The sequence below is a fragment of the Balaenoptera borealis genome (assembly GCF_965194805.1).
Source record: "Balaenoptera borealis genome assembly, chromosome: X".
In the NCBI taxonomy this organism is placed as follows: Eukaryota; Metazoa; Chordata; class Mammalia; order Artiodactyla; family Balaenopteridae; genus Balaenoptera; species Balaenoptera borealis.
The window spans coordinates 13,653,651-13,661,910 of NC_138881.1; the positions used below are offsets into that span (position 1 = coordinate 13,653,651).

The 8,260-nt window shown below is 42.2% G+C and overlaps 1 pseudogene across 1 annotated transcript; it reads right to left on the reverse strand.

Annotated features, from left to right (window-relative positions):
- Positions 1-6,736: 6,736 nt before the first annotated feature.
- LOC309620219 (cell division control protein 42 homolog pseudogene) lies at positions 6,737-8,053 on the reverse strand (annotated as a pseudogene). The gene has a single exon. The product of its transcript is annotated as a cell division control protein 42 homolog pseudogene (transcript).
- Positions 8,054-8,260: the final 207 nt, after the last annotated feature.

Here is an 8,260-nt window from a genome sequence, read left to right on the forward strand (position 1 = left end):
ATCATTGCCCAGACATTTATTAAGTTCCTGGCATTCTATTCATACATATGGTACAGGCAGACCTCAGAGAGATGGCAGGTTCAGTTCCAGACCACCGCAATAAAATGAATATTGCAAAGAAGTGAGTCACACAAATTTATTGTTTTCCCAGTGCCTTGACTATACTGTAGTCTAGTAAGTGTGTAATAGCATTATGTCTAAAAAAACAACGTACATACCTTAATTAAAAAATACTCTGTTGCCATGGATGGACCTAGAGATTATCACACTAAGTGAAGTCAGACAAAGATAAATATCATAAGATATCACTTATATGTGGAAACTAAAACATGATACAAATGAACTTATTTACGAAACAGAAATAGACTCACAAGCATAGAAAACAAACTTATGGTTACCGAAGGGGAAAGGGTGGGGGTTGATAAATCAGGAGTTTGGGATTAACATAGACACACTACTATATATAGACAACCAACAAGGACCTACTCTATAGCACAGGGAACTATACTCAATATTTTGTAATAACCTATGATGAAAGAGAATCTGAAAAAGAATATATATATATATATATATATATATGTATAACTGAATCACTTTGCTGTACACCTGAAACATTGTAAATCAACTATACTTCAATTTTTAAAAAATGCTCTATTGCTAAAAAATGCTAACCATCATCTGAGCCTCCAGTGAGTCACAGTAATAACATCAAAGATCACTGATCACAGATCACCATAATAAAACAATTAAAAAGTTTGAAACATTGCCAGAATTACCAAAATGGGACACAGAGACACAAAGTGAGCAAGTGCTGTTAGAAAAATGGCATTGATAGACCTGCTCGATGCAGGGTTGCCACAAAACTTCAATTTATAAAAAACGCAACATCTGTGCAGTGCAGTAAAGCAACGTGCAATAAAATGAGGCATGCTTGCATAAGAATCAAGAAATTTAAATAGCCTCTGAACCCAGGAACACAGATAGGCAATAATAACATAAGCAGAAATACTGATAACCAAAAAAACCCTCCTATACATTGACCTACAAACTATTTTGCTGCAATATTATTCCCATCCATATATATAAATCGTGAGGAATCAGGGGAGCATTTTTACTGTCTTTGCATAAGATTTGAAGGGTCATGGGTTCCAAGATCTGTACTCAGAGATGAGAGTGACAAACTCACCCAGAAGTAAACCCACACACCTACGGTCAATTAATCTTCAACAAAGGAGGCAAGAATATACAATGGGGAAAAAGACAGTCTCTTCAGCAAGTGGTGTTGCGAAAGCTGGACAGCCGCGTGTAAATCAATGAAGTTAGAACACACACTCACACCATACCCAACAATAAACTCAAAATGGCTTAATGACTTAAGCATAAGGGTTTCCCTGGTGGCGCAGTGATTAAGAATCTGCCTGCCAATGCAAGGGACATGGGTTTAAGCCCTGGCCCAGGAAGATCCCACATGCCGTGGAGCAACTAAGCCCATGCACCACATCTACTGAGCCTGAGCTCTAGAGCCTGCAAGCCACAACTACTGAGCCCACATGCCACAACTACTGAAGCCTGCGCACCTAGAGCCCATGCTCCGCAACAAGAGAAGCCACAACAATGAGAAGCCCGCGCACCACAACAAAGAGTAGCCCCCGCTCACCGCAACTAGAGAAAGCCCACGCACAGCAACGAAGACCCAATGCAGCCATAAATAGATAGATAGATAGACTTGAGCATAAGACATGACACCATTGGACTTCCCTAGTGGTGCAGTGGTTAAGAATCTGTCTGCCAATGCAGGGGACACAGGTTCGATCCCTGGTCCAGGAAGATCCCACATGCTGTAGAGCAACGAAGCCCGTGCGCCACAACTACTGAGCCTACACTCTAGAGCCCGTGAGCCACAACTACTGAGCCTGGGTGCCTAGAGCCCATGCTCCACAACAAGAAAAGCCACCGCAATGAGAAGCCCACGCACCGCAACAATGAGTAGCCCCCCTCGCCACAACTAGAGGAAGCCTGTGTGCAGCAACAAAGACCCAACGCAGCCAAAAAAAAAAGACGTGACACCATAAAACTCCTAAAAGAGATCATAGGCAAAACATTCTGACATAAATTGCACCAATGTTTTCTTAGGTCAGTCTCCCAAGGCAATAGAAATAAAAACGAAAATGAACAAATGGAACCAAATCAAACCTACAAGCTTTTGCACAGCAAAGGAAACCATAAACAATGAAAATGACAAGACAACCTACAGAATGGGAGAAAATATTTGCAAATGATGCAACTGACAAGGACTTAATTTCCAAAATATACAAACAGCTCATACAATACAACAACAAAAAAGCAAACAACCCAATTGAAAAATAGTCAGAAGATCTAAATAGACATTTCTCTAAAGAAGACATACAGATGGCCAAGAGGCACATGAAAAGATGCTCAACATTGCTAATTATTAGAGAAGTGCAAATCAAAACTACAATGAGGTACCACCACACAGCAGTCAGGATGGCCATCATTAAAAAGTCTACAAATAACAAATGCTGGAGAGGGTGTGGAGAAAAGGGAACCCTCTTGCACTGTTGGTGGGAATGTAAGTTGGTGCAGCCACAGTGGAAAACAGTATGGAGGTTCCTTAAAAAACTAAGAATAGAGTTACTATATGATCCAGCAATCCCATTACTGGGCATATATCCAAACAAAACTATAATTCAAAAAGATACATGCACCCCAATGTTCACTGCAGTGCTAGTCACAATAGCCAAGACATGGAAACAACCTAAATGTCCATCGGCAGATGAATGGATAAAGAAGATGTGGTACATATATACATGGAATACTACTCGGCCATAAAAAAGAACGAAATAATGCCATTTGCAGCAACATGGATGCAACTAGAGATTATCATACTAAGTGAAGTAAGTCAGAAAGAGAAAGACAAATACCATATGATATCACTTATATGTGGAATCTAAAATATGACACAAATGAATCTATCTATGAAACAGAAACAGAATCAGGGACATAGAGAATAGACTGGTGGTTGCCAAGGGGGAGGGGAGTGGGAGAGGGTTGGGTTAGAAGTTTGGGATTAGCAGATGCAAACTGGTATATATAGAATGGATAAACAATAAGGTCTGTATAGCACAGGGAACTATACTCAATATCCTGTGATAAACCATAATGGAAAAGAATATGAAAAAGAATGTGTATATATGTATAACTGAGTCACTTTGCTATACAGCAGTAATTAACACAACATTGTAATTCAACTATACTTCAATAAAAAAATTTTTTTAAAAAGATTGACAAACTCAAATGATATTCAAACACTTGGGATCCTTGTTCTTCTCTAAACATATCAATAGAATTTTTTAATAACTACCATCTGTTGGGCAAATATTATGTGACAGGTATAATGCTACAGACTCATTGTCTCATTTATTCTTCTCACAAGTCTATGCTTAGATGTTATTCTGATCAGAAAGGTTAACTAACTCGTCCAATCACTATCCTGCCTCAGGTTTGTCTGACTCTTAACTATTCTGCTATGTTGGCGTGTGTCCTGCTCCTATTCTGACGTCTGACACCAATGCCAAAAGGAACAGATGCTCTGAACAAAGACTGAAATTTGACCTTGATTAGGGTACCAGAAAAAAGATTCAGTCTTGTTCTCAAAAAGGAAGATTTCCTCAAATAAAAGCTCATTCACTTGACAAATATTCCTTGAATCCCTATTGTGTGCCTGCCTTTCTTCTGGGAGCTGATTATTAAAGTAAAATTGAAATGGCCGCTACTCACTGGGTAAGTAACCTACTCACTGAGTTTTATAAACTCAGCACTATACTAAGGATGATTGATGAAAAGGAGGGAGAATGTAATTTATACTGTTCTCCTTAAGCATAGTAGGGAACTCAGCTTGAATCTAAATTTTGTTCACCACAGAAATCAGGTATGTTTATGGGCTTGGAAGGTAGAATACGGGATCCTTGGGCATGTAGGGAAATGTACCATTTAAAGAAACTCATTCTAGGGACTTCCCTGGTGGTCCAGTGGTAAAGAATCCACCTTCCAGTGCAGGGGACTCAGGTTCGATCCCTGGTCAGGGAGCTAAGATCCCACATGCCATGGGGCAACTAAGCCCGCATGCCACAACTACTAAGCTCGCATGCCTCAATGAGAGAGAAGTCCGTGTGCCAGAACTACAGATCCCACGTGCCACAACTAGAGAGAAGTCTGCGTGCCACGATAAAGAGCCCATGCCGCAATGAAAGATCCCACATGCCACAACTAAGACCCGACGCAGCCAAAAAGAAAAAAAGGAAAGAAAGAAACTCATTCTAAGGGAAGAGAATTGTAAGAACAATTTGGGCACCAGGACAGTGGACAAAGTCAAAGAAGGTTGGTCAACCAGATCATCTGGATTGACGATGCAGTCCCAGAACCAGGGGCCCAAAGCAAAGGAGCGAACAAAACCCACAAGAGCTGAACCACCAGGTGTCAACCGTGGCAGTTCCATTCACAGGCAACAGGACCCACTGCCCATGGCTCTTGCAGCAATTGGAAACTGCGCCCTCCAGGCAGACATCAGTGCCCTCAGCTTGGGGCTTGGGCAGCTTCAGGACAAACATCGGCTCTGGCCTCATCTTTGAAAACCACCAACAGTGAATGAACCAGCTGCTATCTTGGGCGTTAACAGTGTGAAGAGACTTTCCCACAGAGGTCTGGAGGAGGAGAGGGCATGAACATGGGTGCCACAGGGCGGCCAAGGGACCTCTTTCCTGGAGCCTTCATGAGATCCCTGCCTGAGACTCCCAAGACCTTCTGGAAGGAACTGGAGGGACCAGAGTTCCAACAGAGTGCTGGAGGTGGAGGCTGAGCATGGGAATTTAAGGGAGTGCTCAGCTTCTGCCAATTTATATTAAGCAGATTTGTAATACTGCAGTGTGAGAAGATTAATGAAGTCTCACTTTATATGCGAAAAGTGGAGTAACTCATCCATAACTTTTAAAATTCAAGAATCTCCTAATCCAACAGCTGCATGACCAAGTGAATTCCGTATCGAGTTTATCCTATTGTCACATGGCACAGCCACCTTTATTTTTTTTTTTAAGGGTTTGTTTATTTAATACATCTGAAAAGAATGCATATACAAAGAATTGAGACATGAGAAAGCATTGATTCAACACTAATGAAATCTACAAGAATTAGGATTTGGGGAAGGTGGGGAAGACTACCTAACATTTTTAAGACTTGGAAACTGCAACCAAGATAAGTGTTAACAGGGATTTTATCAGCTTATGAAGAGTCTTCATAAGACTCTCCCCAGGATTTTTATTAAACTAGAGAGCCTCACCTGGCTGCTCTAGGGTTCCTCATATGCAAAACAGAAATAAGGGGATTCCCCTGACTGGTCCCCATGTGGTTAAATGTTCTCCCCACCCCCACCCTACCCCACCCCCAGCTTCTTAATGAAGCAGGTCTCCATCCTCATAACTTGAAAGAGGATGTGCATCATCCCATAGACATCTGTCTTCTAGCACCACCCCTCGGAATTCCTCTATATACCAGGTCTTCAGCTGTGTTCTAGAACACTGTATCATACACTATTAAGCTGCACATCTATGCTAAGCATATAAAGACAATGACTGACAGGGAAAAATTGTTTTTTCATTACGTACTCAATCCATTTGGTGTATTTCAAAAGGTGCAATACTTTTCTTCATTTATCAGTGAAAGAAGTTAGAAAATAACTTCAAAAAAAAAAAATCAGCAAATGGCAAACAAATTTCCTTGAGAGTCACAGTCACATATATAGTGCATCCTAGAAAAGAGGAGGGGCAAGACAGGTTCCGCCCACTTTCATCAAATACTGGACCTACTCAAGGGTGGAGAAAAAAGGCAACTTTCAAATAGGAGTATGTTATTATTATTATTTTTTTTTTAATTATTAGCACCTTTAATAATTTATTTATTTATTTTTTGGCTGTGTTGGGTCTTCGCCTCTGTGTGAGGGCTTCCCCCGGTCGCGGCAAGCGGGGGCCACTCTTCATCGCGGTGCACGGGCCTCTCACTATCGCGGCCTCTATTGTTGCGGAGCACAGGCTCCAGACGCGCAGGCTCAGTAGTTGTGGCTCACGGGCCCAGTCGCTCCGCGGCATGCGGGATCTTCCCAGACCAGGGCTCGAACCCGTGTCCCCTGCATTGGCAGGCAGACTCTCAACCACTGCGCCACCAGGGAAGCCCTGAGTATATTATTAAATGAGGCGTTTACTATACTCCTTCCTAAGAGCACCAGGTGGGGAACACGTTTTCTAAACTAGATCTAGGAAGTGGGATGTGGAATCAATCCATCCTCCTCCTCCTAAGGGCTGTCCAATGGTTAATTAAAAAAACATGACTAAATAACAACAAATCCCACACACACTCCCCCGCCCAAAAAAAGGAAAAAAAAAAAAACACTAGATGTTCCAGATTACTCGCCAAAGTGGAACCCGGGAACAGCTTCAACAACCCAAATTAGTCTGTTATAGAGGCATCACAAGCATGCCTTGCTTTTAAACAAAACAGTTTTTTGAAACAACAAAATAAAAACTATTACTGATCACTCTTCTGACAATACACAGTTACTCAAAATTAACTAGTATTGAGAGGGGGAAGGGGGCCATAGCTATGGGCCTTGTCTCACACGAGTGCATGTGGGTAGGTGCAGGGCATTTGTCATTATTGCAAAAATGAATTTTAATTTTTAATCTTTAGTTTGATTTAAACATTGCTTTTAGTATGATGTGGACACCAGCTGTGCAGAAAGGGCTCTGGAGAGACGTTCACAGCAGCACACACCTGCCGCTCTGCTTCGGTTCTGGAGGCTCCAGGGCAGCCAATGTTGCTTCATCAAAATACATTCTTTAGGCCTTTCTGCGTAAGTGCAGAACACTCCACATACTTGACAGCCTTCAGGTCACGGGCCAGTTTTCCGCAGTCTCCGGGGTGACAGCCTTCAGGTCACAGGCCAGTTTTCCACAGCCTCTGGGGTGACCGGCGTCTGTTTATTCTTAGCAAGTTTCTCAGTAGTAGAGGGGTCATCTCTGAGATCAATCTGGGTCCCAACAAGCAAGAAAGGGGCCTTTGGACAGTGGTGAGTTCTCAGGCACCCACTTTTCTTAACATTTTCGAATGAGGATGGAGAGACCACTGAAAAACAGACTAGAAATACATCTGTTTGTGGATAACTCAGCAGTCATAATCTGTCATAATCCTCTTGCCCTGCGGTATCAAAAAGTCCAAGAGTACGAGGCTCTCCACCAATCATAATTGTGACTGCATAGTTGTCAAAAACAGTCAGTATGGGCTTCCTTGGTGGCACAGTGGTTGAGAATCCGCCTGCCAATGCAGGGGACACGGGTTCGAGCCCTGGTCTGGGAGGATCCCACATGCCGCGGAGCAACTGGGCCCGTGAGCCACAACTACGGAGCCTGCGCGTCTGGAGCCTGTGCTCCGCAACAAGAGAGGCCGCGATAGTGAGAGGCCCGTGCACCGCGATGAAGAGTGGCCCCCGCTTGCCGCAACTAGAGAAAGCCCTCGCACAGAAACGAAGACCCAACACAGCCATAAATAAATAAATAAATAAATAAATTTTTTAAAAAAAGAGAGATACGTGTTCTCTGTTTCTAAAAACAGTCGGTACATACGGACACTGCAGGTCTAACTCTTTATACTCCATGATTACTAAAATAATTCCGAAGCCTTTTAGAAAAAAACAAACGGAACTTGCTGTAAGAGCCTGCTTATCTCAATGACTGCATTTATCTTTGCCGTAAAAAAGCAAAACCGAAAATCCATTATAACACACAGAGTCTCTTGATTTCAGAAGACTGTCTTTACAAAAGGCTCATGAACTGCTTATGGCCATAGGTGACTTCTGAGTGGGTGGACAGAATTAAGCCCAGAGAGAGATGAAAAAATCTGTTTGTATCATCTTTAATTTCTTCCATCAGTGTCTTATAGTTTTCTGCATGCAGGTCTTTTGTCTCCCTTGGTAGGTTTATTCCTAGGCATTTTATTCTTTTTGTTGCAAATATCACTCATGATATACTAAAAGCAATGTTTAAATCAAACTAAAGATTAAAAATTAAAATTCATTTTTGCAATAATGACAAATGCCCTGCACCTACCCACATGCACTCGTGTGAGACAAGGCCCATAGCTATGGCCCCCTTCCCCCTCTCAATACTAGTTAATTTTGAGTAACTGTGTATTGTCA